Raw genomic sequence first — 22,523 nt, 5'->3', positions numbered from 1 at the left:
CCCTCCCCGGGCACCACCCCCGGGTGTGAGGAGTCCCCGCCCTCCCCGGGCCCCTCCCCCGGGTGTGAGGAGTCCCCGCCGTCCCCGGGCCCCTCCCCCGGGTGTGAGGAGCCCCCGCCCTCCCCCGGGCCCCTCCCCCGGGTGTGAGGAGCCCCCGCTCCCCGGGCCCCTCCCCCGGGTGTGAGGAGCCCCCGCTCCCCCGGGCCCCTCCCCCGGGTGTGAGGAGCCCCCGCCCTCCCCGGGCCCCTCCCCCGGGTGTGAGGAGCCCCCGCTCCCCGGGAACCTCCCCCCGGGTGAGAGGAGCCCCCGCTCCACCAGGCCCCTCCCCCGGGTGTGAGGAGCCCCTGCCCTCCCCCGCCCCTCCCCCGCGTGTGAGGAGTCACCGCCCTACCAGGGCCCCTCCCCCGGGTGTGAGGAGCCCCCGCCCTCCCAGGGCCCCTCCCCCGGGTGTGAGGAGCCCCGGCCCTCCCCCGGCCCCTCCCCCGTGTGAGGAGCTCCCGCCCTCCCCCGGCCCCTGCCCCAGGAGTGAGAAGCCCCCGCTCTCCCCGGGCCCTTCCCCCGGGTGAGGGGCCCCCGCACCCCCGGGCCCCTTCCCTGGTGTGAGGAGCCCCCGCCCTCCCCCGGGCCCCTCCCCCGGGTGTTGGGAGCCCCCGCCCTCCCCCGGCCCCTCCCCCGGGTGTGTGGAGCCCCCGCCCTCCCCCGTTGAGAGGAGCCCCCGCCCTCCCCCGGCCCCTCCCCCGGGTGTGAGGAGCCCCAGCCCTCCCCCGGGACCCTCCCCCAGGTGTGAGGAGCCCCTGCCTTCCCCCGGCCACTCCCCCGGGTGTGAGGAGCCCCCGCCCTCCCCCGGGTGTGAGGAGCCCCCGCCCTCCCCCGGCCCCTCCCCCGGGTGGAGGAGCCCCCGCCCTCCCCTGGGCCCCTCCCCTGGGTGTGAGGAGACCCCGCCCGGGTGTAAGGAGCCCCCGCCCTCCCCCGGGCCCCTCCCCCGGGTGTGAGGATCCCCCGCCCTCCCCGGGCCCCTCCCCCGGGTGTGAGGAGCCCCCGCCCTCCCCGGGCCCCTCCCCCGGGTGTGAGGAGCCCCCGCCCTCCCCGGGCCCCTCCCCCGGGTGTGAGGAGCACCCGCCCTCCCCCGGGCCCCTCCCCCGGGTGTGAGGAGCCCCCGTCCTCCACCGGGTGTGAGGAGCCCCCGCCCTCCCCGGGCCCCTCCCCCGGGTGTGAGGAGCCCCCGCCCTACCCGGGCCCTTCCCCAGGGTGTGAGGAGCCCCCGCCCTCCCCCGGGTGTGAGGAGCCCCCGCCCTCCCCCGGCCCCTGCCCCAGGAGTGAGGAGCCCCCGCCCTCCCCCGGGTGTAAGGAGCCCCCGCCCTCCCACGGCCCCGCCCCCGGGTGTGAGGAGCCCCCGCCCTCCCCCGGCCCCTCCCCCGGGTGTGAGGAGCCCCCGCTCCCCCGGGCCCCTCCCCCGGGTGTGAGGAGACCCCGCCCTCCCCGGGCCCCTCCCCCGGGTGTGAGGAGCCCCCGCCCTTCCCCGGCCCCTCCCCCGGGTGTGAGGAGACCCCGCCCTTCCCCGGGCCCCTCCCCTTGCGTGCGGAGACCCCGCCCTCCCCGGGCACCTCCCCCGGGTGTGAGGAGCCCCCGCCCTGCCCCGGCCCCTCTCACGGGTGTGAGGAGACCCCACCCTCCCCCGGGTGTGAGGAGCCCCCGCCCTCCCCCGGGTGTGAGGAGCCCCCGCTCCCCGGGCCCCTCCCCCGGGTGTGAGGAGCCCCCGCTCCCCGGGCCCCTCCCCCGGGTGTGAGGAGCCCCCGCTCCCCCGGGCCCCTCCCCCGGGTGTGAGGAGTCCCCGCCCTCCCCGGGCCCCTCCCCCGGGTGTGAGGAGCCCCCGCTCCCCGGGAACCTCCCCCCGGGTGTGAGGAGCCCCCGCCCTCCCCCGGCCCCTCCCCCGGGTGTGAGGAGTCCCCTGCCTCCCCGGGCCCCTCCCCCGGGTGAGAGGAGCCCCCGGCCTCCGCGGGCCCCTCCCCCGGGTGAGAGGAGCCCCCGCTCCACCAGGCCCCTCCCCCGGGTGTGAGGAGCCCCCGCCCTCCCAGGGCCCCTCCCCCGGGTGTGAGGAGCCCTGGCCCTCCCCCGGCCCCTCCCCCGTGTGAGGAGCTCCCGCCCTCCCCCGGCCCCTCCCCCGGGTGTGAGGGGCACCCGCACCCCCGGGCCCCTTCCCCAGGAGTGAGAAGCCCCCGCTCTCCCCGGGCCCCTCCCCCGGGTGTGAGGGGCACCCGCACCCCCGGGCCCCTTCCCCAGGTGTGAGGAGCCCCCGCCATCCCCCGGCCCCTCCCCCAGGAGTGAGTAGCCCCCGCCCTCCCCCGGCTCCTCCCCCGGGTGTGAGGAGCCCCCGCCCTCCCCGGGCCCCTCCCCCGGGTGTGAGGAGCCCCCGCCCTCCCCGGGCCCCTCCCCCGGGTGTGAGGAGCACCCGCCCTCCACGGGCCCCTCCCCCGGGTGAGAGGAGCCCCCGTCCTCCCCCGGGTGTGAGGAGCCCCCGCTCCCCGTGCCCCTCCCCCGGGTGTGAGGAGCCCCCGCTCCCCGGGGCCCCTCCCCCGGGTGTGAGGAGTCTCCGCCCTCCCCGGGCCCCTCCCCCGGGTGTGAGGAGCCCCCGCCCTCCCCGGGCCCCTCCCCCGGGTGTGAGGAGACCCCGCCCTCCCCGGGCACCTCCCCCGGGTGTGAGGAGTCCCCGCCGTCCCCGGGCCCCTCCCCCGGATGTGAGGAGCCCCCACCCTCCCCGGGCCCCTCCCCCGGGTGTGAGGAGCCCCCGCCCTCCCCGGGCCCCTCCCCGGGTGTGAGGAGACCCCGCCCTCCCCGGGCACCACCCCCGGGTGTGAGGAGTCCCCGCCCTCCCCGGGCCCCTCCCCCGGGTGTGAGGAGTCCCCGCCGTCCCCGGGTCCCTCCCCCGGGTGTGAGGAGCCCCGCCCTCCCCCGGGCCCCTCCCCCGGGTGTGAGGAGCCCCCGCTCCCCGGGCCCCTCCCCCGGGTGTGAGGAGCCCCCGCTCCCCCGGGCCCCTCCCCCGGGTGTGAGGAGCCCCCGCCCTCCCCGGGCCCCTCCCCCGGGTGTGAGGAGCCCCCGCTCCCCGGGAACCTCCCCCCGGGTGAGAGGAGCCCCCGGCCTCCGCGGGCCCCTCCCCCGGGTGAGAGGAGCCCCCGCTCCACCAGGCCCCTCCCCCGGGTGTGAGGAGCCCCCGCCCTCCCAGGGCCCCTCCCCCGGGTGTGAGGAGCCCCGGCCCTCCCCCGGCCCCTCCCCCGTGTGAGGAGCTCCCGCCCTCCCCCGGCCCCTGCCCCAGGTGTGAGAAGCCCCCGCTCTCCCCGGGCCCCTCCCCCGGGTGTGAGGGGCCCCCGCACCCCCTGGCCCCTTCCCCTGGTGTGAGGAGCCCCCGCCCTCCCCCGGGCCCCTCCCCCGGGTGTGAGGAGCCCCCGCCCTCCCCCGGCCCCTCCCCAGGAGTGAGTAGCCCCCGCCCTCCCCCGGCCCCTCCCCCGGGTGTGAGGAGCCCCCGCCCTCCCCCGGGTGTGAGGAGCCCCCGCCCTCCCACGGCCCCGCCCCCGGGTGTGAGGAGCCCCCGCCCTCCCCGTTGAGAGGAGCCCCAGCCCTCCCCGGGACCCTCCCCCAGGTGTGAGGAGACCCCGCCCGGGTGTAAGGAGCCCCCGCCCTCCCCCGGGCCCCTCCCCCGGGTGTGAGGATCCCCCGCCCTCCCCGGGCCCCTCCCCCGGTGTGAGGAGCCCCCGCCCTCCCCGGGCCCCTCCCCCGGGTGTGAGGAGCCCCCGCCCTCCCCGGGCCCCTCCCCCGGGTGTGAGGAGCACCCGCCCTCCCCCGGGCCCCTCCCCCGGGTGTGAGGAGCCCCCGTCCTCCCCCGGGTGTGAGGAGCCCCCGCCCTCCCCGGGCCCCTCCCCCGGGTGTGAGGAGCCCCCGCCCTACCCGGGCCCTTCCCCAGGGTGTGAGGAGCCCCCGCCCTCCCCCGGGTGTAAGGAGCCCCCCGCCCTCCCACGGCCCCGCCCCCGGGTGTGAGGAGCCCCGCCCTCCCCCGGCCCCTCCCCCGGGTGTGAGGAGCCCCCGCTCCCCCGGGCCCCTCCCCCAGGTGTGAGGAGCCCCCGCCCTCCCCGGGCCCCTCCCCCGGGTGTGAGGAGCCCCCGCCCTTCCCCGGCCCCTCCCCCGGGTGTGAGGAGACCCCGCCCTGCCCCGGCCCCTCCCACGGGTGTGAGGAGACCCCACCCTCCCCCGGGTGTGAGGAGCCCCCGCCCTCCCCCGGGTGTGAGGAGCCCCCGCTCCCGGGCCCCTCCCCCGGGTGTGAGGAGCCCCCGCTCCCCGGGGCCCCTCCCCCGGGTGTGAGGAGCCCCCGCCCTCCCAGGGCCCCTCCCCCGGGTGTAAGGAGCCCCCGCCCTCCCCGGGCCCCTCCCCCGGGTGTGAGGAGCCCCCGCCCTTCCCGGGCCCCTCCCCCGGGTGTGAGGAGCCCCCGCCCTCCCCCGGGCCCCTCCCCCGGGTGTGAGAAGCCCCCGCCCTCCCCCCGGGTGTGAGGAGACCCAACCCGGGTGTGAGGAGACCACGCCCTCCCCGGGCCCCTCCCCCGGGTGTGAGGAGACCCCGCCCTCCCCGGGCACCTCCCCGGGTGTGAGGAGTCCCCGCCCTCCCCGGGCCCTCTCCCCCGTGTGAGGAGACCCCACCCTCCCCGGGTGTGAGGAGCCCCCGCCCTTCCCGGGCCCCTCCCCCGGGTGTGAGGAGCCCCCGCCCTCCCCCGGGCCCCTCCCCCGGGTGTGAGAAGCCCCCGCCCTCCCCCCGGTGTGAGGAGACCCAACCCCGGGTGTGAGGAGACCGCGCCCTCCCCGGGCCCCTCCCCCGGGTGTGAGGAGACCCCGCCCTCCCCGGGCACCTCCCCCGGGTGTGAGGAGTCCCCGCCCTCCCCGGGCCCCTCCCCCGTGTGAGGAGACCCCACCCTCCCCCGGGTGTGAGGAGCCCCCGCCCTCCCCGGGCCCCTCCCCCGGGTGTGAGGAGACCCCGCCCTCCCCGGGCACCTCCCCCGGGTGTGAGGAGCCCCCGCCCTGCCCCGGCCCCTCCCACGGGTGTGAGGAGACCCCACCCTCCCCCGGGTGTGAGGAGCCCCCGCCCTCCCCCGGGTGTGAGGAGCCCCCGCTCCCCGGGCCCCTCCCCCGGGTGTGAGGAGCCCCCGCTCCCCGGGGCCCCTCCCCCGGGTGTGAGGAGCCCCCGCCCTCCCAGGGCCCCTCCCCCGGGTGTAAGGAGCCCCCGCCCTCCCCGGGCCCTCCCCCGGGTGTGAGGAGCCCCCGCCCTTCCCGGGCCCCTCCCCCGGGTGTGAGGAGCCCCCGCCCTCTCCCGGGCCCCTCCCCCGGGTGTGAGAAGCCCCCGCCCTCCCCCGGGTGTGAGGAGACCCAACCCCGGGTGTGAGGAGTCCGCGCCCTCCCCGGGCCCCTCCCCCGGGTGTGAGGAGACCCCGCCCTCCCCGGGCACCTCCCCCGGGTGTGAGGAGTCCCCGCCCTCCCCGGGCCCCTCCCCCGTGTGAGGAGACCCCACCCTCCCCCGGGTGTGAGGAGCCCCCGCCCTCCCCGGGCCCCTCCCCCAGGTGTGAGGAGCCCCCGCCCTCCCCCGGCCACTCCCCCGGGTGTGAGGAGCCCCCGCCCTCCCCCGGGTGTGAGGAGCCCCCGCCCTCCCCCAGCCCCTCCCCCGGGTGTGAGGAGCCCCCGCCCTCCCCTGGGACCCTCCCGTGGGTGTGAGGAGACCCCGCCCGGGTGTAAGGAGCCCCCGCCTGCCCCCGGGCCCCTCCCCCGGGTGTGAGGATCCCCGCCCTCCCCGGGCCCCTCCCCCGGGTGTGAGGAGCCCCCGCCCTCCCCGGGCCCCTCCCCCGGGTGTGAGGAGCCCCCGCCCTCCCCGGGCCCCTCCCCCGGGTGTGAGGAGCACCCGCCCTCCCACGGGCCCCTCCCCCGGGTGTGAGGAGAACCCGTCCTCCCCCGGGTGTGAGGAGCCCCCGCTCCCCGGGCCCCTCCCCCGGGTGTGAGGAGCCCCCGCTCCCCGGGGCCCCTCCCCCGGGTGTGAGGAGCCCCCGCCCTCCCCGGGCACCTCCCCCGGGTGTGAGGAGCCCCGCCCTCCCCGGGCCCCTCCCCCGGGTGTGAGGAGTCTCCGCCCTCCCCGGGCCCCTCCCCCGGGTGTGAGGAGCCCCCGCCCTCCCCGGGCCCCTCCCCCGGGTGTGAGGAGACCCCGCCCTCCCCGGGCACCTCCCCCGGGTGTGAGGAGTCCCCGCCGTCCCCGGGCCCCTCCCCCGGATGTGAGGAGCCCCCACCCTCCCCGGGCCCCTCCCCCGGGTGTGAGGAGCCCCCGCCCTCCCCGGGCCCCTCCCCCGGGTGTGAGAGACCCCGCCCTCCCCGGGCACCACCCCCGGGTGTGAGGAGTCCCCGCCCTCCCCGGGCCCCTCCCCCGGGTGTGAGGAGTCCCCGCCGTCCCCGGGCCCCTCCCCCGGGTGTGAGGAGCCCCCGCCCTCCCCCGGGCCCCTCCCCCGGGTGTGAGGAGCCCCCGCTCCCCGGGCCCCTCCCCCGGGTGTGAGGAGCCCCCGCTCCCCCGGGCCCCTCCCCCGGGTGAGAGGAGCCCCCGCTCCACCAGGCCCCTCCCCCGGGTGTGAGGAGCCCCTGCCCTCCCCCGGCCCCTCCCCCGCGTGTGAGGAGTCACCGCCCTACCAGGGCCCCTCCCCCGGGTGTGAGGAGCCCCCGCCCTCCCAGGGCCCCTCCCCCGGGTGTGAGGAGCCCCGGCCCTCCCCCGGCCCCTCCCCGTGTGAGGAGCTCCCGCCCTCCCCCGGCCCCTGCCCCAGGAGTGAGAAGCCCCCGCTCTCCCCGGGCCCTTCCCCCGGGTGTGAGGGGCCCCCGCACCCCCGGGCCCCTTCCCCTGGTGTGAGGAGCCCCCGCCCTCCCCCGGGCCCCTCCCCCGGGTGTTGGGAGCCCCCGCCCTCCCCCGGCCCCTCCCCCGGGTGTGTGGAGCCCCCGCCCTCCCCCGTTGAGAGGAGCCCCCGCCCTCCCCGGCCCCTCCCCCGGGTGTGAGGAGCCCCAGCCCTCCCCCGGGACCCTCCCCCAGGTGTGAGGAGCCCCTGCCTTCCCCCGGCCACTCCCCGGGTGTGAGGAGCCCCCGCCCTCCCCCGGGTGTGAGGAGCCCCCGCCCTCCCCCGGCCCCTCCCCCGGGTGTGAGGAGCCCCCGCCCTCCCCTGGGCCCCTCCCCTGGGTGTGAGGAGACCCCGCCCGGGTGTAAGGAGCCCCCGCCCTCCCCCGGGCCCCTCCCCCGGGTGTGAGGATCCCCCGCCCTCCCCGGGCCCCTCCCCGGGTGTGAGGAGCCCCGCCCTCCCCGGGCCCCTCCCCCGGGTGTGAGGAGCCCCGCCCTCCCCGGGCCCCTCCCCCGGGTGTGAGGAGCACCCGCCCTCCCCCTGGCCCCTCCCCCGGGTGTGAGGAGCCCCCGTCCTCCACCGGGTGTGAGGAGCCCCCGCCCTCCCCGGGCCCCTCCCCCGGGTGTGAGGAGCCCCCGCCCTACCGGGCCCTTCCCCAGGGTGTGAGAGCCCCCGCCCTCCCCCGGGTGTGAGGAGCCCCCGCCCTCCCCCGGCCCCTGCCCCAGGAGTGAGGAGCCCCGCCCTCCCCCGGGTGTAAGGAGCCCCCGCCCTCCCACGGCCCCGCCCCCGGGTGTGAGGAGCCCCCGCCCTCCCCCAGCCCCTCCCCCGGGTGTGAGGAGCCCCCGCTCCCCCGGGCCCCTCCCCCGGGTGTGAGGAGACCCCGCCCTCCCCGGGCCCCTCCCCCGGGTGTGAGGAGCCCCCGCCCTTCCCCGGCCCCTCCCCCGGGTGTGAGGAGACCCCGCCCTTCCCCGGGCCCCTCCCCCTTGCGTGCGGAGACCCCGCCCTCCCCGGGCACCTCCCCCGGGTGTGAGGAGCCCCCGCCCTGCCCCGGCCCCTCTCACGGGTGTGAGGAGACCCCACCCTCCCCCGGGTGTGAGGAGCCCCCGCCCTCCCCCGGGTGTGAGGAGCCCCCGCTCCCCGGGCCCCTCCCCCGGGTGTGAGGAGCCCCCGCTCCCCGGGCCCCTCCCCCGGGTGTGAGGAGCCCCCGCTCCCCCGGGCCCCTCCCCCGGGTGTGAGGAGTCCCCGCCCTCCCCGGGCCCCTCCCCCGGGTGTGAGGAGCCCCCGCTCCCGGGAACCTCCCCCCGGGTGTGAGGAGCCCCCGCCCTCCCCCGGCCCCTCCCCCGGGTGTGAGGAGTCCCCTGCCTCCCCGGGCCCCTCCCCCGGGTGAGAGGAGCCCCCGGCCTCCGCGGGCCCCTCCCCCGGGTGAGAGGAGCCCCCGCTCCACCAGGCCCCTCCCCCGGGTGTGAGGAGCCCCCGCCCTCCCAGGGCCCCTCCCCCGGGTGTGAGGAGCCCCGGCCCTCCCCCGGCCCCTCCCCCGTGTGAGGAGCTCCCGCCCTCCCCCGGCCCCTCCCCCGGGTGTGAGGGGCACCCGCACCCCCGGGCCCCTTCCCCAGGAGTGAGAAGCCCCCGCTCTCCCGGGCCCTCCCCCGGGTGTGAGGGGCACCCGCACCCCCGGGCCCCTTCCCCAGGTGTGAGGAGCCCCCGCCATCCCCCGGCCCCTCCCCCAGGAGTGAGTAGCCCCCGCCCTCCCCCGGCCCCTCCCCCGGGTGTGAGGAGCCCCCGCCCTCCCCCGGGCCCCTCCCCCGGGTGTGAGGAGCCCCCGCCCTCCCAGGGCCCCTCCCCCGGGTGTAAGGAGCCCCCGCCCTCCCCGGGCCCCTCCCCCGGGTGTGAGGAGCCCCCGCCCTTCCCGGGCCCCTCCCCGGGTGTGAGGAGCCCCCGCCCTCCCCCGGGCCCCTCCCCCGGGTGTGAGAAGCCCCCGCCCTCCCCCCGGGTGTGAGGAGACCCAACCCCGGGTGTGAGGAGACCACGCCCTCCCCGGGCCCCTCCCCCGGGTGTGAGGAGACCCCGCCCTCCCCGGGCACCTCCCCCGGGTGTGAGGAGTCCCCGCCCTCCCCGGGCCCCTCCCCCGTGTGAGGAGACCCCACCCTCCCCCGGGTGTGAGGAGCCCCCGCCCTTCCCGGGCCCCTCCCCCGGGTGTGAGGAGCCCCCGCCCTCCCCGGGCCCCTCCCCCGGGTGTGAGAAGCCCCCGCCCTCCCCCCGGGTGTGAGGAGACCCAACCCCGGGTGTGAGGAGACCGCGCCCTCCCCGGGCCCCTCCCCCGGGTGTGAGGAGACCCCGCCCTCCCCGGGCACCTCCCCCGGGTGTGAGGAGTCCCCGCCCTCCCCGGGCCCCTCCCCCGTGTGAGGAGACCCCACCCTCCCCGGGTGTGAGGAGCCCCCGCCCTCCCCGGGCCCCTCCCCCGGGTGTGAGGAGACCCCGCCCTCCCCGGGCACCTCCCCCGGTGTGAGGAGCCCCCGCCCTGCCCCGGCCCCTCCCACGGGTGTGAGGAGACCCCACCCTCCCCCGGGTGTGAGGAGCCCCCACCCTCCCCCGGGTGTGAGGAGCCCCCGCTCCCCGGGCCCCTCCCCCGGGTGTGAGGAGCCCCCGCTCCCGGGGCCCCTCCCCCGGGTGTGAGGAGCCCCCGCCCTCCCAGGGCCCCTCCCCCGGGTGTAAGGAGCCCCCGCCCTCCCGGGCCCCTCCCCCGGGTGTGAGGAGCCCCCGCCCTTCCCGGGCCCCTCCCCCGGGTGTGAGGAGCCCCCGCCCTCTCCCGGGCCCCTCCCCCGGGTGTGAGAAGCCCCCGCCCTCCCCCCGGGTGTGAGGAGACCCAACCCCGGGTGTGAGGAGTCCGCGCCCTCCCCGGGCCCCTCCCCCGGGTGTGAGGAGACCCCGCCCTCCCCGGGCACCTCCCCCGGGTGTGAGGAGTCCCCGCCCTCCCCGGGCCCCTCCCCCGTGTGAGGAGACCCCACCCTCCCCCGGGTGTGAGGAGCCCCCGCCCTCCCCGGGCCCCTCCCCAGGTGTGAGGAGCCCCCGCCCTCCCCCGGCCACTCCCCCGGGTGTGAGGAGCCCCCGCCCTCCCCCGGGTGTGAGGAGCCCCCGCCCTCCCCCAGCCCCTCCCCCGGGTGTGAGGAGCCCCCGCCCTCCCCTGGGACCCTCCCGTGGGTGTGAGGAGACCCCGCCCGGGTGTAAGGAGCCCCCGCCTGCCCCCGGGCCCCTCCCCCGGGTGTGAGGATCCCCCGCCCTCCCCGGGCCCCTCCCCCGGGTGTGAGGAGCCCCCGCCCTCCCCGGGCCCCTCCCCCGGGTGTGAGGAGCCCCCGCCCTCCCCGGGCCCCTCCCCGGGTGTGAGGAGCACCCGCCCTCCCACGGGCCCCTCCCCGGGTGTGAGGAGAACCCGTCCTCCCCCGGGTGTGAGGAGCCCCCGCTCCCCGGGCCCCTCCCCCGGGTGTGAGGAGCCCCCGCTCCCCGGGGCCCCTCCCCCGGGTGTGAGGAGCCCCCGCCCTCCCCGGGCACCTCCCCCGGGTGTGAGGAGCCCCCGCCCTCCCCGGGCCCCTCCCCCGGGTGTGAGGAGTCTCCGCCCTCCCCGGGCCCCTCCCCCGGGTGTGAGGAGCCCCCGCCCTCCCCGGGCCCCTCCCCCGGGTGTGAGGAGACCCCGCCCTCCCCGGGCACCTCCCCCGGGTGTGAGGAGTCCCCGCCGTCCCCGGGCCCCTCCCCCGGATGTGAGGAGCCCCCACCCTCCCCGGGCCCCTCCCCCGGGTGTGAGGAGCCCCCGCCCTCCCCGGGCCCCTCCCCCGGGTGTGAGGAGACCCCGCCCTCCCCGGGCACCACCCCCGGGTGTGAGAGTCCCCGCCCTCCCCGGGCCCCTCCCCCGGGTGTGAGGAGTCCCCGCCGTCCCCGGGCCCCTCCCCCGGGTGTGAGGAGCCCCCGCCCTCCCCGGGCCCCTCCCCCGGGTGTGAGGAGCCCCCGCTCCCCGGGCCCCTCCCCCGGGTGTGAGGAGCCCCCGCTCCCCCGGGCCCCTCCCCCGGGTGAGAGGAGCCCCCGCTCCACCAGGCCCCTCCCCCGGGTGTGAGGAGCCCCTGCCCTCCCCCGGCCCCTCCCCCGCGTGTGAGGAGTCACCGCCCTACCAGGGCCCCTCCCCGGGTGTGAGGAGCCCCCGCCCTCCCAGGGCCCCTCCCCCGGGTGTGAGGAGCCCCGGCCCTCCCCCGGCCCCTCCCCCGTGTGAGGAGCTCCCGCCCTCCCCCGGCCCCTGCCCCAGGAGTGAGAAGCCCCCGCTCTCCCCGGGCCCTTCCCCCGGGTGTGAGGGGCCCCCGCACCCCCGGGCCCCTTCCCCTGGTGTGAGGAGCCCCCGCCCTCCCCCGGGCCCCCTCCCCCGGGTGTTGGGAGCCCCCGCCCTCCCCCGGCCCCTCCCCCGGGTGTGTGGAGCCCCGCCCTCCCCCGTTGAGAGGAGCCCCCGCCCTCCCCCGGCCCCTCCCCCGGGTGTGAGGAGCCCCAGCCCTCCCCCGGGACCCTCCCCCAGGTGTGAGGAGCCCCTGCCTTCCCCCGGCCACTCCCCCGGGTGTGAGGAGCCCCCGCCCTCCCCCGGGTGTGAGGAGCCCCGCCCTCCCCCGGCCCCTCCCCCGGGTGTGAGGAGCCCCCGCCCTCCCCTGGGCCCCTCCCCTGGGTGTGAGGAGACCCCGCCCGGGTGTAAGGAGCCCCCGCCCTCCCCCGGGCCCCTCCCCCGGGTGTGAGGATCCCCCGCCCTCCCGGGCCCCTCCCCCGGGTGTGAGGAGCCCCCGCCCTCCCCGGGCCCCTCCCCCGGGTGTGAGGAGCCCCCGCCCTCCCCGGGCCCCTCCCCGGGTGTGAGGAGCACCCGCCCTCCCCCTGGCCCCTCCCCGGGTGTGAGGAGCCCCCGTCCTCCACCGGGTGTGAGGAGCCCCCGCCCTCCCCGGGCCCCTCCCCCGGGTGTGAGGAGCCCCCGCCCTACCCGGGCCCTTCCCCAGGGTGTGAGGAGCCCCCGCCCTCCCCCGGGTGTGAGGAGCCCCCGCCCTCCCCCGGCCCCTGCCCCAGGAGTGAGGAGCCCCCGCCCTCCCCGGGTGTAAGGAGCCCCCGCCCTCCCACGGCCCCGCCCCCGGGTGTGAGAGCCCCCCGCCCTCCCCAGCCCCTCCCCCGGGTGTGAGGAGCCCCCGCTCCCCCGGGCCCCTCCCCCGGGTGTGAGGAGACCCCGCCCTCCCCGGGCCCCTCCCCCGGGTGTGAGGAGCCCCCGCCCTTCCCCGGCCCCTCCCCCGGGTGTGAGGAGACCCCGCCCTTCCCCGGCCCCTCCCCCTTGCGTGCGGAGACCCCGCCCTCCCCGGGCACCTCCCCGGGTGTGAGGAGCCCCCGCCCTGCCCCGGCCCCTCTCACGGGTGTGAGGAGACCCCACCCTCCCCCGGGTGTGAGGAGCCCCCGCCCTCCCCCGGGTGTGAGGAGCCCCCGCTCCCCGGGCCCCTCCCCCGGGTGTGAGGAGCCCCCGCTCCCCGGGCCCCTCCCCCGGGTGTGAGGAGCCCCCGCTCCCCCGGGCCCCTCCCCCGGGTGTGAGGAGTCCCCGCCCTCCCCGGGCCCCTCCCCCGGGTGTGAGGAGCCCCCGCTCCCCGGGAACCTCCCCCCGGGTGTGAGGAGCCCCCGCCCTCCCCCGGCCCCTCCCCCGGGTGTGAGGAGTCCCCTGCCTCCCCGGGCCCCTCCCCCGGGTGAGAGGAGCCCCCGGCCTCCGCGGGCCCCTCCCCCGGGTGAGAGGAGCCCCCCGCTCCACCAGGCCCCTCCCCCGGGTGTGAGGAGCCCCCGCCCTCCCAGGGCCCCTCCCCCGGGTGTGAGGAGCCCCGGCCCTCCCCCGGCCCCTCCCCCGTGTGAGGAGCTCCCGCCCTCCCCCGGCCCCTTCCCCCGGGTGTGAGGGGCACCCGCACCCCCGGGCCCCTTCCCCAGGAGTGAGAAGCCCCCGCTCTCCCCGGGCCCCTCCCCCGGGTGTGAGGGGCACCGCACCCCCGGGCCCCTTCCCCAGGTGTGAGGAGCCCCCGCCATCCCCCGGCCCCTCCCCCAGGAGTGAGTAGCCCCCGCCCTCCCCCGGCCCCTCCCCCGGGTGTGAGGAGCCCCCGCCCTCCCCGGGCCCCTCCCCCGGGTGTGAGGAGCCCCCGCCCTCCCCGGGCCCCTCCTCCGGGTGTGAGGAGCACCCGCCCTCCCACGGGCCCCTCCCCCGGGTGAGAGGAGCCCCCGTCCTCCCCCGGGTGTGAGGAGCCCCCGCTCCCGTGCCCCTCCCCCGGGTGTGAGGAGCCCCCGCTCCCCGGGGCCCCTCCCCGGGTGTGAGGAGTCTCCGCCCTCCCCGGGCCCCTCCCCCGGGTGTGAGGAGCCCCCGCCCTCCCCGGGCCCCTCCCCCGGGTGTGAGGAGACCCCGCCCTCCCTGGGCACCTCCCCCGGGTGTGAGGAGTCCCCGCCGTCCCCGGGCCCCTCCCCCGGATGTGAGGAGCCCCCACCCTCCCCGGGCCCCTCCCCCGGGTGTGAGGAGCCCCCGCCCTCCCCGGGCCCCTCCCCCGGGTGTGAGGAGACCCCGCCCTCCCCGGGCACCACCCCCGGGTGTGAGGAGTCCCCGCCCTCCCCGGGCCCCTCCCCCGGTGTGAGGAGTCCCCGCCGTCCCCGGGTCCCTCCCCCGGCTGTGAGGAGCCCCCGCCCTCCCCCGGGCCCCTCCCCCGGGTGTGAGGAGCCCCCGCTCCCCGGGCCCCTCCCCCGGGTGTGAGGAGCCCCGCTCCCCCGGGCCCCTCCCCCGGGTGTGAGGAGCCCCCGCCCTCCCCGGGCCCCTCCCCCGGGTGTGAGGAGCCCCCGCTCCCCGGGAACCTCCCCCCGGGTGAGAGGAGCCCCCGGCCTCCGCGGGCCCCTCCCCCGGGTGAGAGGAGCCCCCGCTCCACCAGGCCCCTCCCCCGGGTGTGAGGAGCCCCCGCCCTCCCAGGGCCCCTCCCCGGGTGTGAGGAGCCCCGGCCCTCCCCGGCCCCTCCCCCGTGTGAGGAGCTCCCGCCCTCCCCCGGCCCCTGCCCCAGAGTGAGGAGCCCCCGCCCTCCCCCGGGTGTAGGAGCCCCCGCCCTCCCACGGCCCCGCCCCCGGGTGTGAGGAGCCCCGCCCTCCCCCGGCCCCTCCCCCGGGTGTGAGGAGCCCCCGCTCCCCCGGGCCCCTCCCCCGGGTGTGAGGAGCCCCCGCCCTCCCCGGGCCCCTCCCCCGGGTGTGAGGAGCCCCCGCCCTTCCCCGGCCCCTCCCCCGGTGTGAGGAGACCCCGCCCTGCCCCCCGGCCCCTCCCACGGGTGTGAGGAGACCCCACCCTCCCCCCGGGTGTGAGGAGCCCCCGCCCTCCCCCGGGTGTGAGGAGCCCCCGCTCCCCGGGCCCCTCCCCCGGGTGTGAGGAGCCCCCGCTCCCCGGGGCCCCTCCCCCGGGTGTGAGGAGCCCCCGCCCTCCCAGGGCCCCTCCCCGGGTGTAAGGAGCCCCCGCCCTCCCCGGGCCCCTCCCCCGGGTGTGAAGAGCCCCCGCCCTTCCCGGGCCCCTCCCCCGGGTGTGAGGAGCCCCCGCCCTCCCCCGGGCCCCTCCCCGGGTGTGAGAAGCCCCCGCCCTCCCCCCGGGTGTGAGGAGACCAACCCCGGGTGTGAGGAGACCACGCCCTCCCCGGGCCCCTCCCCCGGGTGTGAGGAGACCCCGCCCTCCCGGGCACCTCCCCCGGGTGTGAGGAGTCCCCGCCCTCCCCGGGCCCCTCCCCCGTGTGAGGAGACCCCACCCTCCCCCGGGTGTGAGGAGCCCCCGCCCTTCCCGGGCCCCTCCCCCGGGTGTGAGGAGCCCCCGCCCTCCCCCGGGCCCCTCCCCCGGGTGTGAGAAGCCCCGCCCTCCCCCCGGGTGTGAGGAGACCCAACCCCGGGTGTGAGGAGACCGCGCCCTCCCCGGGCCCCTCCCCCGGGTGTGAGGAGACCCCGCCCTCCCCGGGCACCTCCCCCGGGTGTGAGGAGTCCCCGCCCTCCCCGGGCCCCTCCCCCGTGTGAGGAGACCCCACCCTCCCCCGGGTGTGAGGAGCCCCCGCCCTCCCCGGGCCCCTCCCCGGGTGTGAGGAGACCCCGCCCTCCCCGGGCACCTCCCCCGGGTGTGAGGAGCCCCCGCCCTGCCCCGGCCCCTCCCACGGGTGTGAGGAGACCCCACCCTCCCCCGGGTGTGAGGAGCCCCCGCCCTCCCCCGGGTGTGAGGAGCCCCCGCTCCCCGGGCCCCTCCCCCGGGTGTGAGGAGCCCCCCGCTCCCCGGGGCCCCTCCCCCGGGTGTGAGGAGCCCCCGCCCTCCCAGGGCCCCTCCCCCGGGTGTAAGGAGCCCCCGCCCTCCCCGGGCCCCTCCCCGGGTGTGAGGAGCCCCCGCCCTTCCCGGGCCCCTCCCCCGGGTGTGAGGAGCCCCCGCCCTCTCCCGGGCCCCTCCCCGGGTGTGAGAAGCCCCCGCCCTCCCCCCGGGTGTGAGGAGACCCAACCCCGGGTGTGAGGAGTCCGCGCCCTCCCCGGGCCCCTCCCCCGGGTGTGAGGAGACCCCGCCCTCCCCGGGCACCTCCCCCGGGTGTGAGGAGTCCCCGCCCTCCCCGGGCCCCTCCCCCGTGTGAGGAGACCCCACCCTCCCCCGGGTGTGAGGAGCCCCCGCCCTCCCCGGGCCCCTCCCCCGGGTGTGAGGAGTCCCCGCCCTCCCCGGGCACCTCCCTCGGGTGTGAGGAGTCCCAGCCGTCCCCGGGCCCCTCCCCCGGGTGTGAGGAGTCCCCGCCCTCCCCGGGCCCCTCCCCCGGGTGTGAGGAGTCCCCGCCGTTCCCGGGGCCCCTCCCCCGGATGTGAGGAGCCCCCACCCTCCCCGGGCCCCTCCCCCGGGTGTGAGGAGCCCCCGCCCTCCCCCGGCCCCTCCCCCGGATGTGAGGAGTCCCCGCCCTCCCGCGGGTGTGAGGTGCCCCCGCTCCCCGGGCCCCTCCCCCGGGTGTGAGGAGCCCCCGCCCTCCCCCGGGTGTGAGGAGCCCCCGCCCGGGTGTGAGGAGCCCCCGCCCTCCCCCGGGCCCCTCCCGCGGGTGTGAGGAGCCCCCGCCCTTCCCGGGCCCCTCCCCCGGGTGTGAGGAGCCCCCGCCCTCCCCCGGGCCCCTCCCCCGGGTGTGAGAAGCCCCCGCCCTCCCCCGGGTGTGAGGAGACCCAACCCCGGGTGTGAGGAGTCCGCGCCCTCCCCGGGCCCCTCCCCCGGGTGTGAGGAGTCCGCGCCCTCGCCGCGCCCCTCCCCCGGGTTTGAGGAGCCCCGCCCTCCCAGGGCCCCTCCCCCGGGTGTGAGGAGGCCCCGCCCTCCCCGGTCCCCTCCCCCGGGTGTGAGGAGTCCGCGCCCTCGCCGGGCCCCTCCCCCCGGGTGTGAGGAGCCCTGCCCTCCCCCGGCCCCTCCCCGGGTGTGAGGAGTCCCCGCCCTCCCGCGGGTGTGAGGTGCCCCCGCTCCCCGGGCCCCTCCCCCGGGTGTGAGGAGCCCCCGCCCTCCCCGGGTTTGAGGAGCCCCCGCCCTCCCCCGGGTGTGAGGAGCCCCCGCCCGGGTGTGAGGAGCCCCCGCCCTCCCCCGGGCCCCTCCCGCGGGTGTGAGGAGCCCCCGCCCTTCCCGGGCCCCTCCCCCGGGTGTGAGGAGCCCCCGCCCTCCCCCGGGCCCCTCCCCCGGGTGTGAGGAGCCCCCGCCCTCCCTGGGCCCCTGCCCCGGGTGTGAGGAGCCCCCGCCCTCCCCGGGCCCCTCCCCGGGTTTGAGGAGCCCCCGCCCTCCCGCGGGCCCCTCCCCCGGGTGTGAGGTGCCCCCGCTCGCCGGGCCCCTCCCCCGAGTGTGAGGAGCCCCCTCCCTCCCCGGGTTTGAGGAGCCCCCGCCCTCCCCCGGGTGTGAGGAGTCCCCGCCCGGGTGTGAGGAGCCCCCGCCCTCCCCCGGGCCCCTCCCCGGGTGTGAGGAGCCCCCGCCCTTCCCGGGCCCCTGCCCCGGGTGTGAGAAGCACCCGCCCTCCCCCGGGCCCCCGCCCGGTGTGAGGAGCCCCGGCCCCTCCCCCGGCTGTGAGGAGCCCCCGCCCTCCCCGGCCCCTCCCCCGGGTGTGAGGAGCCCCCGCCCTCCCCGGGCCCCTGCCCCGGGTGTGAGGAGCCCCCGCCCTGCCCGGCCCCTCCCCGGGTGTGAGGATCCACCGCCCTCCCCGGCCCCTCCCCCGGGTGTGAGGAGCCCCGCCCTGCCCAGCCCCTCCCCCGGGTGTGAGTAGCCCCCGCCCTCCCCGGGCCCTCCCCGGGTGTGAGGAGCCCCCGCCCTCCCCGGGTGTGAGGAGCCCCGGCCCCTCGCCCGGGTGTGAGGAGCCCCGCCCTCCCCCGGGTGTGAGAGCCCCCCGCTCCCCGGGCCCTCCCCCGGGTGTGAGGAGCCCCCGCTCCCCGGGGCCTCTCCCCCGGGTGTGAGGAGCCCCCGCCCTCCCAGGGCCCCTCCCCCGGTGTAAGGAGCCCCCGCCCTCCCCGGGCCCTCCCCCTGGTGTGAGGAGCCCCCGCCCTCCCCGGACCCCTCCCCCGGGTGTGAGGAGTCTCCGCTCTCCCCGGGCCCCTCCCCCGGGTGTGAGGAGCCCCCGCCCTCCCCGGGCCACTCCCCGGGTGTGAGGAGACCCCGCCCTCCCCGGGCACCTCCCCCGGGTGTGAGGAGTCCCCGCCGTCCCCGGGCCCCTCCCCCGGGTGTGAGGAGTCCCCGCCGTCCCCGGGCCCCTCCCCCGGATGTGAGGAGCCCCCACCCTCCCCGGGCCCCTCCCCCGGGTGTGAGGAGCCCCCGCCCTCCCCCGGCCCCTCCCCCGGATGTGAGGAGTCCCCGCCCTCCCGCGGGTGTGAGGTGCCCCCGCTCCCCGGGCCCCTCCCCCGGGTGTGAGGAGCCCCCGCCCTCCCCCGGGTGTGAGGAGCCCCCGCCCGGGTGTGAGGAGCCCCCGCCCTCCCCCGGGCCCCTCCCGCGGGTGTGAGGAGCCCCCGCCCTTCCCGGGCCCCTCCCCCGGGTGTGAGGAGCCCCCGCCCTCCCCCGGGCCCCTCCCCGGGTGTGAGAAGCCCCCGCCCTCCCCCCGGGTGTGAGGAGACCCAACCCCGGGTGTGAGGAGTCCGCGCCCTCCCCGGGCCCCTCCCCCGGGTGTGAGGAGTCCGCGCCCTCGCCGCGCCCCTCCCCCGGGTTTGAGGAGCCCCGCCCTCCCAGGGCCCCTCCCCCGGGTGTGAGGAGGCCCCGCCCTCCCCGGGCCCCTCCCCCGGGTGTGAGGAGTCCGCGCCCTCGCCGGGCCCCTCCCCCGGGTGTGAGGAGCCCCTGCCCTCCCCCGGCCCCTCCCCCGGGTGTGAGGAGTCCCCGCCCTCCCGCGGGTGTGAGGTGCCCCCGCTCCCCGGGCCCCTCCCCCCGGGTGTGAGGAGCCCCCGCCCTCCCCCGGGTTTGAGGAGCCCCCGCCCTCCCCCGGGTGTGAGGAGCCCCCGCCCGGGTGTGAGGAGCCCCCGCCCTCCCCCGGGCCCCTCCCGCGCGGTGTGAGGAGCCCCCGCCCTTCCCGGGCCCCTCCCCCGGGTGTGAGGAGCCCCCGCCCTCCCCGGGCCCCTCCCCGGGTGTGAGGAGCCCCCGCCCTCCCTGGGCCCCTGCCCCGGGTGTGAGGAGCCCCCGCCCTCCCCGGGCCCCTCCCCGGGTTTGAGGAGCCCCCGCCCTCCCGCGGGCCCCTCCCCCGGGTGTGAGGTGCCCCCGCTCGCCGGGCCCCTCCCCGAGTGTGAGGAGCCCCCTCCCTCCCCGGGTTTGAGGAGCCCCCGCCCTCCCCCGGGTGTGAGGAGTCCCCGCCCGGGTGTGAGGAGCCCCCGCCCTCCCCCGGGCCCCTCCCCCGGGTGTGAGGAGCCCCCGCCCTTCCCGGGCCCCTGCCCGGGTGTGAGAAGCACCCGCCCTCCCCCGGGCCCCCGCCCGGGTGTGAGAGCCCCGGCCCCTCCCCGGCTGTGAGAGCCCCCGCCCTCCCCGGCCCCTCCCCCGGGTGTGAGGAGCCCCCGCCCTCCCCGGGCCCCCTGCCCCGGGTGTGAGGAGCCCCCGCCCTGCCCCGGCCCCTCCCCCGGTGTGAGGATCCACCGCCCTCCCCGGGCCCCTCCCCCGGGTGTGAGGAGCCCCGCCCTGCCCCAGCCCCTCCCCCGGGTGTGAGTAGCCCCCGCCCTCCCCGGGCCCCTCCCCCGGGTGTGAGGAGCCCCCGCCCTCCCCGGGTGTGAGGAGCCCCGGCCCCTCGCCCGGTGTGAGGAGCCCCCGCCCTCCCCCGGGTGTGAGGAGCCCCCGCTCCCCGGGCCCCTCCCCCGGGTGTGAGGAGCCCCCGCTCCCCGGGGCCTCTCCCCCGGGTGTGAGGAGCCCCCCGCCCTCCCAGGGCCCCTCCCCCGGGTGTAAGGAGCCCCCGCCCTCCCCGGGCCCCTCCCCCTGGTGTGAGGAGCCCCGCCCTCCCCGGACCCCTCCCCCGGGTGTGAGGAGTCTCCGCTCTCCCCGGGCCCCTCCCCCGGGTGTGAGGAGCCCCCGCCCTCCCCGGGCCACTCCCCCGGGTGTGAGGAGACCCCGCCCTCCCCGGGCACCTCCCCGGGTGTGAGGAGTCCCCGCCGTCCCCGGGCCCCTCCCCCGGGTGTGAGGAGTCCCCGCCGTCCCCGGGCCCCTCCCCCGGATGTGAGGAGCCCCCACCCTCCCCGGGCCCCTCCCCCGGGTGTGAGGAGCCCCCGCCCTCCCCGGGCCCCTCCCCCGGGTGTGAGGAGCCCCCGCTCCCCGGGCCCCTCCCCCGGGTGTGAGGAGCCCCCGCTCCCCCGGGCCCCTCCCCCGGGTGTGAGGAGCCCCCGCCCTCCCCGGGCCCCTCCCCCGGGTGTGAGGAGCCCCCGCCCACCCCCAGCCCGTCCCCGGGTGTGAGGAGCCCCCGCCCTCCCCCGGGTGTGAGGAGCCCCCGCCCGGGTGTGTGGAGCCCCCGCCCTCCCCTGGGCCCCACCCCCGGGTGTGAGGAGCCCCCGCCTTTCCCGGGCCCCTCCCCCGGGTGTGAGGAGCCCTCGCCCTCCCCCGGCCCCTCCCCCGGGTGTGAGGAGCCCCCGCCCACCCCCGGCCCCTCCCCCGGGTGTGAGGAGCCCCCGCCCTCCCCGGGCCCCTCCCCCGGGTGTGAGGAGCCCCCGCCCACCCCCGGCCCCTCCCCCGGGTGTGAGGAGCCCCCGCCCTCCCCCGGGTGTGAGGAGCCCCCACCCTCCCCCGGGTGTGAGGAGCCCCCGCCCGGGTGTGAGGAGCCCCCGCCCTCCCCTGGGCCCCTCCCCCGGGTGTGAGGAGCCCCCGCCCTTCCCGGGCCCCTCCCCCGGGTGTGAGGAGCCCTCGCCCTCCCCCGGCCCCTCCCCCGGGTGTGAGAAGCCCCCGCCCTCCCCAGGCCCCTCCCCGGGTGTGAGGAGCCACCGCCCTCCCCGGGCCCCTCCCCCGTGTGTGAGGAGACCCCACCCTCCCCCGGTGTGAGGAGCCCCCGCCCTCCCGGGCACCTCCCCCGGGTGTGAGGAGCCCCCGCCCTGCCCCGACCCCTCCCACGGGTGTGAGGAGACCCCACCCTCACCCGGGTGTGAGGAGCCCCCGCCCTCCCCTGGCCCCTCGCCCAGGAGTGAGGAGCCCCCGCCCACCCCCGGCCCTTCCCCCGGGTGTGAGGAGCCCCAGCCCTCCCCCGGGTGTGAGGAGCCCCCGCTACCCGGGCCCCTCCCCCGGGTGTGATGAGCCCCCGCTCCCCCGGGCCCCTCCCCGGGTGTGAGGAGCCCCCGCCCTCCCCGGGCCCCTCGCCCAGGAGTGAGGAGCCCCCGCCCACCCCGGCCCCTCCCCCGGGTGTGAGGAGCCCCCGCCCTCCCCGGGTTTGAGGAGCCCCCGCCCTCCCCCGGGTGTGAGGAGCCCCCGCCCGGGTGTGAGGAGCCCCCCCTCCCCGGGCCCCTCCCCCGGGTGTGAGGAGTCTCCGCCCTCCCCGGGCCCCTCCCCGGGTGTGAGGAGCCCCCGCCCTCCCCGGGCCCCTCCCCCGGGTGTGAGGAGACCCCGCCCTCCCCGGGCACCTCCCCCGGGTGTGAGGAGTCCCCGCCCTCCCCGGGCCCCTCCCCCGTGTGAGGAGACCCCACCCTACCCCGGGTGTGAGGAGCCCCCGCCCTCCCCGGGCCCCTCCCCCGGGTGTGAGGAGTCCCCGCCCTCCCCGGGCACCTCCCTCGGGTGTGAGGAGTCCCCGCCGTCCCCGGGCCCCTCCCCCGGGTGTGAGGAGTCCCCGCCCTCCCCGGGCCCCTCCCCCGGGTGTGAGGAGTCCCCGCCGTCCCCGGGCCCCTCCCCCGGATGTGAGGAGCCCCCACCCTCCCCGGGCCCCTCCCCCGGGTGTGAGGAGCCCCCGCCCTCCCCCGGGCCCCTCCCCGGGTGTGAGGAGCCCCCGCTCCCCGGGCCGCTCCCCGGGTGTGAGGAGTCCCCGCTCCCCCGGGCCCCTCCACCGGGTGTGAGGAGCCCCCGCCCTCCCCCGGGTGTGAGGAGCCCCCGCCCGGGTGTGAGGAGCCCCCGCCCTCCCCTGGGCCCCTCCCCCGGGTGTGAGGAGCCCCCGCCCTTCCCGGGCCCCTCCCCCGGGTGTGAGGAGCCCTCGCCCTCCCCCGGCCCTTCCCCCGGGTGTGAGGAGCCCCCGCCCTCCCCAGGCCCCTCCCCCGGGTGTGAGGAGCCCTCGCCCTCCCCCGGCCACTCCCCCGGGTGTGAGGAGCCCCCGCCCTCCCCAGGCCCCTCCCCCGGGTGTGAGGAGCCACCGCCCTCCCCGGGCCCCTCCCCCGTGTGTGAGGAGTCCCCGCCCTCCCCGGGCCCCTCCCCCGTGTGAGGAGACCCCACCCTCCCCGGGTGTGAGGAGCCCAGCCCTCCCCCGGGTGTGAGGAGCCCCCGCTACCCGGGCCCCTCCCCGGGTGTGATGAGCCCCCGCTCCCCCGGGCCCCTCCCCCGGGTGTGAGGAGCCCCCGCCCTCCCCGGGCCCCTCGCCCGGGTGTGAGGAGCCCCCGCCCTCCCCGGGCCCCTCCCCCGGGTGTGAGGAGCCCCCGCCCTCCCCGGGTGTGAGGAGCCCCCGCTCCCCGGGCCCCTCCCCGGGTGTGAGGAGCCCCCGCCCTCCCCGGGCCCCTCCCCCGGGTGTGAGGAGCCCCCGCCCTCCCCGGGTGTGAGGAGCCCCGGCCCCTCGCCCGGGTGTGAGGAGCCCCCGCCCTCCCCCGGGTGTGAGGAGCCCCCGCTCCCCGGGCCCCTCCCCCGGGTGTGAGGAGCCCCCGCTCCCCGGGGCCTCTCCCCCGGGTGTGAGGAGCCCCGCCCTCCCAGGGCCCCTCCCCCGGGTGTAAGGAGCCCCCGCCCTCCCCGGGCCCCTCCCCCTGGTGTGAGGAGCCCCCGCCCTCCCCGGACCCCTCCCCCGGGTGTGAGGAGTCTCCGCTCTCCCCGGGCCCCTCCCCGGGTGTGAGGAGCCCCCGCCCTCCCCGGGCCACTCCCCCGGGTGTGAGGAGACCCCGCCCTCCCCGGGCACCTCCCCCGGGTGTGAGGAGTCCCCGCCGTCCCCGGGCCCCTCCCCCGGGTGTGAGGAGTCCCCGCCGTCCCCGGGCCCCTCCCCGGATGTGAGGA

The sequence above is a fragment of the Heptranchias perlo genome, chromosome 34 (assembly GCF_035084215.1).
Source record: "Heptranchias perlo isolate sHepPer1 chromosome 34, sHepPer1.hap1, whole genome shotgun sequence".
Classification (NCBI taxonomy): domain Eukaryota; kingdom Metazoa; phylum Chordata; class Chondrichthyes; order Hexanchiformes; family Hexanchidae; genus Heptranchias; species Heptranchias perlo.
This window is presented reverse-complemented; position numbering follows the sequence as displayed.